The sequence below is a fragment of the Siphateles boraxobius genome, unplaced genomic scaffold, assembly GCF_051911475.1.
Source record: "Siphateles boraxobius isolate OS27281-9 unplaced genomic scaffold, OSU_SipBor_1 23, whole genome shotgun sequence".
In the NCBI taxonomy this organism is placed as follows: Eukaryota; Metazoa; Chordata; class Actinopteri; order Cypriniformes; family Leuciscidae; genus Siphateles; species Siphateles boraxobius.
Genome location: NW_027508844.1, coordinates 654,661 through 665,000, shown reverse-complemented (window position 1 = coordinate 665,000; position 10,340 = coordinate 654,661). Strand labels below are relative to the sequence as shown.

At 42.2% G+C, this 10,340-nt stretch overlaps 1 non-coding gene across 1 annotated transcript; it reads right to left on the bottom strand.

Moving 5' to 3' along the window:
* Positions 1-10,226: 10,226 nt before the first annotated feature.
* On the bottom strand, positions 10,227-10,308 carry trnas-uga (transfer RNA serine (anticodon UGA)). The gene has a single exon. It is a non-coding gene; the product is annotated as a tRNA-Ser (tRNA).
* Between the last annotated feature and the right edge of the window lie 32 nt (positions 10,309-10,340).

Here is a 10,340-nt window from a genome sequence, read left to right as displayed (position 1 = left end):
GTGCACATTTACGTTGGCGTATAACTGCCTCACCCTCCCGATTTTCAGGCTCCTGGAACTCAATGGCAACATGTCCATGTTCAACAGGTGCAGATGGGAGTTCTCTAGGCTTTGGCAGTGGCTCCTTTGCCAAACCAACAGGCTGGGGAAGCTCCACTCCTTGTAGCAAGGTGTCCCGGTCAGTTCTTTTCTGTCTGTCGAGAAGCCTGGGAAAGAATAACAGACATTTTTAGCTTTACCCACAGTACATTTACAAAACATCTCTACTGATTTGTTTTTATAAACTATGTACACTAAACTATTCAAAAACTATCCATCACTTGGATACTTCAGCATTAAAGGAACACGCCGACTTTTTGGGACTTTAGCTTATTCACCGTATCTCCGAAGCACTGCTACTTCTGTGGAGTGATTTACTCCAACTCTGAGCAAACTCTCTGCTCCTCACCAGTTCTCAGGTGCTGCGAGTAAATCACTCCGTCCAAGTAGCAGTGCTTCACCTTCTGAGAATATACTTCCCAGTATGTATATGGTTAGAAGAAGCCTGCGTCTCATATGGCCTTGTTATTTGTACACACTGTTGCTATACAAATCACAACATGTAAATAGGAAAATGTTGATGTTTTTTTGTCACTTATTGGGAGCAGTATGCTAGATGGAGCCATTTACCTCCAGTATTTGTGCTAAGCTAGGCCAGCGGTGGGGGCGTCGGATAGAGTTACAGCACGCACCGAGATTAGAAGGGTATGTATGGACTTATCTGACTCTGGGGGATACGGTGAATAAGCTAAAGTCCCAAAAAGTCAGCGTGTTCCTTTAACATTCAGCAATATTATCAATTTGACTATACTGACATTATTGGACAATAACTAAACTGATAACATTACAGCTGATTTATAGCCGAATTGACCTAATTTCGTAATTGATGAACTTCGCACTTTGTGAACATTATCAGAGAAAAACAGACTGTGGAATGTCTCAACTGACAAATCAGAATCAAGCATTTCAGAAAGCTGTGTAATAAGCAATAACGTATTCTAAACCGTAACATTCTGAATTTCTGAAAAGCTTTTGTGAAACAATGTATGCATTTATTACCAAATTTTTTAAATCCTTTTTTTGGCAGACATATAAAAGGTTGCAAGTTTCAAAATGAGACGGTGTCTGAAAACAATGTATACATTTAATGTATGTTATATACAAATACATGTGGAATAGAGAATAGTTCAAAAGATTTATTATTTCAGAAGTGCAGTCGTTCATCATAGGAATAGATTTCATATTACTGAAGTGAATTTAGGAAGCTGAAATCCAACTCACTATGAAGACACTGTGGTGTTGTTTATAGTAACTAGCACCAAGTTGGTCTGGTCTAGTAGCTCTCTGCAGTCTTCAAGCAGCTGCTTGATGTGGCTATAAATCATCACAATTGCCTGAGGAATGGGAAAGGTTTTGCCCTTGTTATCTTTAGGCCTATTTCTGGCTTCCCTGAATTCCTTCAGAAGCTTGAGTGCAACACATTCTGAAACCCTGTTGGCATCAGGTCTCTGGGCAGCCTGACCATGAGTCATGAACAGTCTGTGAATAAAAAGATGCATGATTGTATTATGTATGATTAGTATTCTATGGTTCATTATAGCTTTGTAAACATATAGACTGATTATGTTTTGGAATTGTATGGCAATGAGAGATAGACTTTATGATCTATCCTGGATCTCATCAAAACAGTTTTTTGAAAGTATTTTTAACCTTTGAAAGGAATTAAATTATACAGGGAGCATTCAACAAGACTCAAATTTAACACCGGTGCACTACAATTTAACTCACCTCTCAGCTGCTTGCTGACCAGGGGCTGAGCCACTACGCTTCCGAGAAGCTCTCCAAGGACCTTCCAAGGTCTTTTTCTTGCACTTAAGGGAATACTTGGAGGGGGACTGATCAATGGTATGCAAATACGAATACAACCGCAAGATCTCTGCTATCTCGTTAGTTGATAAACCAGTGATCGTGCGGTTGAGACTGACGAGATAGCCTGCCAGGTTATCCACTGCCTCCCATCCAGGAACACCCCTTGAATCACATCTACTGTCCTAGAAATGGAAACAAAAACAGAATCCTGGATTAGGAAATTATTTTGATACTTTGATAAACCATTCACAAATTACAAGCATCAGGTATTAGAAACTTTACCGGAGCTGGTGTGCTGGGCCCAGCACAGGAAATGTCTTCAATGTCAGGACTGTAAGAGCCACCACTTGGCACACTGGTTTCCTAGATTTTTTAAAAACATTTTAAAGAGAAGAATAAACTTCAGTTACAAAATTGACTGTTCAAATTGACTATTATTAATCTTTTAATTAAATGAACGTTTAATCATGAAGCAACTCATTCATTGCTCCTAAAAACATTAACATTCCTATGTAATTTTAATTCAAAACGATCAAGAAAATTGACATTACCAGAGGTGAGATCAATGAATCACCATGACTGCTGGAACTTGCAAGGGTGTGTGTGCCCAAATTGAGGTCTGCCGCATCACATATTGTGACATCCAGACACTCATCCTCCTGAACTTCAACCTCCATCTCTGGCAAGGCGATTTCATGTTGCTCCAGTGGAGAAAGCAGGTCTCCTCTGTCAGACTGTGCCAGCAAGTACTCCACAGCTATACGCTCATCTGCCATAAAGATTCAATAAACATTTTGTAATAAGAGCTATATATCAGGCTAAAGCAGTAGGCTACAGTGCATGTGATGAATGTAGTGTTGCTAATGAAAAATCTATTTTGCGATTAACATGAAAAATGTAAAAGCAAAAATCACAAAAGAAAAACTAAAACAAATACACTTCAACTTCACAAACTGACATATCTTATAACTAGGAACAAGCACCTTTACAGCAATGATCAGTCATGAAAACGATGGTCTGATTGGTTAGCGTTCAGGCAGCATGCAAAGCCTTTGAAAACACACAGTGATGCCTGGAATCACTATCGTAATAGTGTGTACAATGGTGAATCTTACCAGTGGGTTTCCCAGGAGGTTTGAATTCTGGCAGGAGTGCACATCCAAGGACTCTGTTGCTGAGGACATTCATGTGGGACATTAAACGTACATCATACATTTTAGTAAGTGATGTACCACTCATGTCCACAGCTTGATGAGCTCGGTTGATGTTCCACCTAGATGCACCCTCAAGCATGTACATCTGCGTATGTAGTGCATTACATCTCCAACCTGAAAGACAATGTTTCACATGATTAAAATACTATTATATAACCCCCCACTCAGAACCACCAGGCCTAAGAAAAAGGTTTGTTTCCAATTTGGTGCCTTTAATTTTCGAAGTCAGCAACTTCAGTATTGTGACAACACTATTTAAATATATGCATAATATTGTTTTATAATTTCAATTTACCTGGAATAAAAGTGCACTGGTGGCGATGGAAGCTTTCCAGAGAGGAGGACCCTCTGCCACACCTCAGTACATCCAGAACCTTGTCACCCTTCTGTAAACCGGAGCCCAGTTTTGTGTACAACTGAACACCGGGTGGATCTTGGATGCAAGGTAAGTGTTTCTGCTGTACCTCCCACACACGTGTCATGCTCTCTGGATTGATGAGGCGCAAACCAGTGGTGTCGGTCAGTTCCCACATGGAGTCCAGCAGTCCTTGTATCAAGACACGAGTTTCTTCAACTCCGCGTGTCCTCCTCCTGCAGTGCTTGGCCAGCTCACTGGAGGTGATGCTTGACAGGATTTGGGCCTCTGTTGAAATATGACCCCCATGTTTTTTTAAAAGCATGGTCTTTTTCGCCTCTTTAAGACGAGAGATGTCATCCTTGTCCCATTCAAATATACAGCTGGACAACTTGGAGCAGAAAGTGCCATACAGTGGATGGTGCTCCGTTGTAAGGCCAGCAGTAAACCGCCGCATGAAGTGGAACACATCAAGTCGCACTGTGATATTCCATGGTCGGAACCAGGTAAGAACTGGAGTCACGCCTACACCAATGAGAAACAAGGAGTGATTGTTTTCTCAGATTTACATTTGCATCATTAAAGAAATATAACAATGCTGTTTTACATAAGCTTTTGTCTACTTGATTGCAAACACTGAACAGGGTTCTCATAGTAAATTGCTACTGTAAATAGAAATTAAGAATTTTAGAACCATTGTAAATAGATCTAAAAAAATATAAATTTCTATAGTAAATAGTTCTAAAAATTCTCTTTATGAGTGTTCTTAAAGAATATGAACAAACACCTAGAAAAACCATGTACAGGAATGAAATTTAGTTTTTAGTAATTTAGAAACATGCCTGAAATGGTTGCTAATATGAATTAGAAATACAAACACATTCATATTAGGTAAAGACTTAATGTAACAAACCTGTCTCGCTGCAGCAGTCCCGGTCAACGTAAATCACAGCTGGCTCTGGCTCCCCAGCATCCTTGTATCGCTTTACGATGCCCTGACACAAGTCATCTATGCCAGCTCCCTCACCAGTGGTTAGGACACAGTTCAGGACTTGGCCAAACTCATTGCCAACATTGGTCATCCATGTAGCAATGTCCGCAATGCCACCAGCAAGCTTTTTAGTTATCTATATAAATACACAAACATTACAATCAGGTAAAAATCTCTGAACATCAAGTTGAAATTAACATGCATTTGCCTCTTTTTATATACATTTACCTTCTTGGTAGAATCAAGCTTCAGGATGCTACCATATGTTGATGTTATGACACCCTTTAGCTCATCAATGTGACTCAGGATCTCGTTGGCATGAACCGTCTCAAACCACTGTGCCAGAGGTAGGGGGCAAAAAGGCGGTGGCTGCTGATATACCACTTCAGCCTGTGTCAGGGCACATTTCTTTTTGTGAAATTCACAGTCTGTCAGATAGTTAATGGTACGTCTTGCCCACTCCTCGCTGTGAACTTCTTCAAGCGCCTGCTGCAAGAAACTGGAGCTGTTCCCAGCAGTTCTAGGCTTCAACAAAGTCACACACTTCCTGTCAAGTGCAAGGTGAGTGGTAAGAACAGCGGGGAATTTGTTTCTGTGGGAGGGATCTAGTTGTTTGAGGATCTCCGAACTCCAAGGGCAGACAGGAATCTTACACTTACTGCAGCGAGGGTAGTCTACTCCAATTAAATAATATCTCGAGTCAATATCAATGACTTCCCTCACTTTTGTGTAGATTCCTGAATGGTGCATCTTCCTATTGCACTGTGTGCACTTCAGAGGAATACCCCACATTCTCATTGGGGCCCACAGAAACATACGCTGTCTAAAGTAGGTGTTAGGATCAGGAGGTGAAGTTGTAGGCTTGCTGGGACTTGGTGGATGAAACCAGTTTTGAGAAAACTGCTGCTTAAGTCGTCCTGTGGCGTCATATAGACACTGCGCGATCCACTTCTGGTCTGCTGGCTTAATAACTCGACAGAACTGTTTGGGGAGAAAACTCACCCAATTCACTACTGGAGGCCTCAGGTTAATTTCCAGGGATGGTGTTTGAGGTGCAGTTTGTGGAACGCCTTGCTGCTCTTCAATGTATGCGGGTGATTCAGTAAATGATGTTGTTGGAGAAGATGTTGGTGGATCCACAGATTCTGTCCCTGCAAGACTGGTACAAGGATGATTAGTTTCAATGTGGTGAAGAAGTCCAACCGCACCCCAGACTTTTGCACCACACTGGTCACAACATTCTTGGACATGGTAATCTGACAGATGTTCGGAGAAACAGTCCACATCAATGTCTTCACCACAAAGACCACACTTTATTGAAGAACTGCTCTCTGGGACTGATCTTGAGCCTGCACTGCTCTCTGGGACTGATCTTGAGCCTGCACTGCTCTCTGGGACTGATCTTGAGGCTGCACTGCTCTCTGGGACTGATCTTGAGCCTGCACTGCTCTCTGGGACTGATCTTGAGCCTGCACTGCTCTCTGGGGCTGGTTTTGCGCCTGCACTGCTCAGTGGTCTTGCCTGAGCACCTGCACTGCTCCATGAGGCTGGTCTTGCCTGAGCACCTGCACTGCTCCATGAGGCTGGTCTTGCCTGCGCACCTGCACTGCTCCATGAGGCTGGTCTTGCCTGCGCACCTGCACTGCTCCATGAGGCAGGTTTTGCACCTACACTGCTCTGTGGTCCTCCTTGCATGCCTGCACTGCTCTGTGGTCCTCCTTGCATGCCTGCACTGCTCTGTGGTCCTGCTTGCATGGCTGCACTGCTCTGTGGTCCTGCTTGCATGCCTGCACTGCTCTGTGGTCCTGCTTGCATGCCTCCACTGCTCTGTGGTCCTGCTTGCATGCCTAACACTGTCTGCTCTGCTGACTGTAAAAAAAGCATTAGTGTTTTCCCTAGGATTAGTGTTTTCCCTAGGTCTCAAAATCTGCAAATTATCAAAATCAAAACTTTGCTGAAAAACATGTTGTACACAATTACTACATGCAAACTGTCGTCTGATTCATAGGTTGTTGTTCTTTAAGGAAAGTAATACACCTTTAAGTAGAATTGTAAAAACACCCACCTTCAGGTCTTTGTGCAGGCATCTTTTTACTGCGAGTTAAATTGACATTTATATGCATTTTATTCAAGTAACCTGTTATACCATTATAAAGACCTCACTGATTTAAATTAAAAGCTAAGAAATTAATCTAGTGTACTGACAGCATTTGCACTAAATTGCACAGCTTTGCTCAGTTTGTGCGCATTATATATATATATATATATATATATACACACACACCTTTTTCTGACTATTATTTCATGTCAGGCTTTACAGCTCAAATAATGAACATTTTTCTCTTATTAAAAAATGTTTTTAAATTAGTAATGATCACCAGCATAGGTAAAATAATCACATTCATTACATACCTTATGATAACCACATTTGCAAGTGATTATTTTCCCAAATATATCATATGCACAGGTCTGTTTGTGTAATGGACAGTTATTAATTCTTTCCAAGGCATGCTTCCACTTCTTCGCCCCTGGCTTCTTGCCTGTTGAGAAGTGGTACTTCCCTTGGGCATACTTGCACATGATGTCATGCCAGTATGAGTCTGGTTTACCAGTCTTAGTCATGTCTATAAATATGAAACAACAGGGTAAATACCAGACAACTTGAGAACAACTTCAGAGAGATACAAATGAAATGAAATTTAAAGAAAAGGCTTAGGGGAAAACATTTAAGACAAATTTTATGTAGAAGAGGGATTTTACACATGGATGGTTGTCAAATTACGTATGTTTGTTAATTTAACCATGTTAAAAGACAATTTTTAAACTATGGTAAATAGAATGAATGATTACGTTGCACTAAATTCAAATTGGTGCAATGAGGGGTGCAGTGAGAGGTGAGGTGCAGTGAGAGGTGAGATGCAGTGAGGGGTGCAGTGAGTGGTGCAGTGAGTGGTGCAGTGAGAGGTGCAGTGAGAGGTGCAGTGAGAGGTGAGATGCAGTGAGGGGTGCAGTGAGAGGTGCAGTGAGAGGTGCAGTGAGAGGTGGGGTGCAGTGAGTGGTGCAGTGAGAGGTGCAGTGAGAGGTGAGGTGCAGTGAGAGGTGAGGTGCAGTGAGAGGTGCGATGCAGTGAGAGGTGAGGTGCAGTGAGAGGTGAGGTGCAGTGAGAGGTGAGATGCAGTGAGGGGTGCAGTGAGGGGTGCAGTGTGCAGTGAGAGGTGAGATGCAGTGAGAGGTGCAGTGAGAGGTGAGATGCAGTGAGGGGTGCAGTGAGGGGTGCAGTGAGAGCTGAGATGCAGTGAGAGGTGCAGTGAGGGGTGCAGTGAGAGGTGAGATGCAGTGAGAGGTGAGATGCAGTGAGAGGTGCAGTGAGAGGTGCAGTGAGGGGTGCAGTGAGAGATGAGAGGTGAAGTGAGAGGAGCAGGGCCAGGGAGAAGAGAAGGCCCAAGGAGAGGGCAAGGTAAAGGTGTAAGAATGTGTGGTGGTGGCATTCCAAGGGCTGCAAGAACAGTAGTCAGTGATGAAATCCGTGCCACTATCATTGACCATGTAATCAACCACGGTCTTTCACTAAGAGAGGCTGGAAAAAAGTAAAGTTACTGTACATGTGGACATACAATTCCCAACCAAGAAATGTAGTGTAAAAACGGTGGACTGCATGTTTTGCATGTTTTTCAAACTGAAACACTAAAGTCTATGAAGTTTTTGTAATGTCAACAATAGCCAGTATTTTGAAACTGGGTGTACTTTGATTGACTGCATGTACCTTGTGACGTGAAAACAAGTGTTATTCTTTGACAGAATAATTTCTGAGTCTGAGTCAGATTTTCAGTGTTTTGGTAAAGTTAGTGTATGCAGAGAAAGATGTGTTCTATTTTGAAATGAAGAGTGTGTTTTTCAAAATGTGTTTTTGAGAAGAAAATCATCCATTTGGCCAATTGTGTTTTGTGGGTGTGAGTCTGTTTTAAGAGTTTAGAAAAATTATCTGAAGTATGGGTAAGCGCTTGTTAGCGATTGAAAAAAAAAAACTAATAAATTGAAAACAGTAAAAAGCAACAGAGAGTAAAAATAAAGCAGTTCATTATGTAAAAATTATAACATAATTAGTTTCTAAAGTTATTAGGCTTTTTATTACGGTTTTATTTGTACACTCTATGGTTAATACAAAACAAGTCACCACTCTGTATTTTAACATTAATCATCATAGGAATTATTATCCTCATTTATAGTCTATATACTGTTATCTTAAACCAGTCCGGCTAAGCTTTTGCAGTATGAAGGCCGCGATTTATATCACTATATCAAAACATGGCCTCCGAACTCTATATAAGTGTTAAAACAACGAATTACAAATAAAGATAGCTGAATTAAACGTGTGCAACCTAAACCGAGTTTGAACTGTAATGTCCAACGAATAGATAATTTTTCTCTTTCACGTTAAAATGTTAATTAAACTGTACTTGCCTGCATCAAAACACAAAAACCGTCTCAGGTAGTGATGGGGTGAATGACGAGTCCTTTTCGCGCCGTCGCTCTTTATGACGGTGGTCACGAGACTATGTTTCAGCCAATGACTGTTTTGGCCCGTCCAGCCAATGGCTGTTTTGCCCCGCTGTTCGGAACTGTTAGGACCCGCTGTTCGGAACTGTTAGGACGTAATTTAGGATTGTTAGGACCTGTGTTAGGAATTGTTAGGACTTATTTAGATTGTGTCGCTGCCCGAGGCCAGTGTAGATCAGCAAGAACTCAACAACAAAACGTACCGCTCCACAAAAAGAAGCTCGTTCACCCAAACAGGGACTTGAACCCTGGACCCTCAGATTAAAAGTCTGATGCTTTACCGACTGAGCTATCCAGGCTCTTGCTCGAGAAGCGTGCGTGCTGCTCTCGAACGCACAGCAAAATGAATCGTATTGGCGCAGAAAAAAGAGTGTCCTCCAATGCATTGCGTTTCCTTCTTCGAAGATTCAGAACGGCCGTCAAAACCTCTGGTATGTCAAAATATATTTGCAAATTAGTGAGAATGCAGCCTATTAGACTGATGATAATAGTCATTAAAGGAAAATAATGCTAGGAAAAAGAACAAAAACTCACTGCTACTTGTCTGGAAAGCCTCTTCACACGCTTCAATGCTGTTGACTTGCCGCGCTCTTATCGTAATTGTAAACTTGTGTCAAAGGCGCAGTTGTTTGTAGCAAATAGCAAGCCCGCGGCACTCTAGGTATCAGCCAGCGAGTGTACTGACACCTAGCGATTAGAAAATATACACGCACCATATTCTCTCTGAAGCAAGATTCTTCCGAAATAAATAGGAGTGTTTCGTTTTCAGCCTTTTCTCTAAGGGGTTGGAACCTGAGAGCTCATGCTTTCAAAGAAGGTCCCAGTTTCAATTCACTCGAACATCCAGAGCACATCAAGGGCACGCGCCGTGCACAAAAAGAGAAGGCCGAAGGACGGGGTGAGGAGAGGTGGTGACATGGAGCTCAATTTCAATGGCACCCAGGAAACCTTGCCGTGACCCGGATTCGCTGCAGCCACAACGCAGAGTATTAACCACTATACGATCACGGCGAGCTACCGGTCTACCCGACGTGTCCCTGACTACAAAGGGGCCTTGTCATCTTTAGCTTGCAGACAAAACTGTTTCTTACCAACATTACTTTATTCAAGGGTAATCCTGTAACAGTGACTTTTTTTCCTTTTATAAAGTTTAAGCTAGGCCTCCAGAAGGTTACAAACTAAAGCAGACGAATGCTGTCAACGTAGTCGGCAGGATTCGAACCTGAGCGGGGAGACCCCAATGGATTTCAAGTCCATCGCCTTAACCACTCGGCCACGACTACAAGCTGTCTGAAAGGGGCATGTCGTTTGGCTT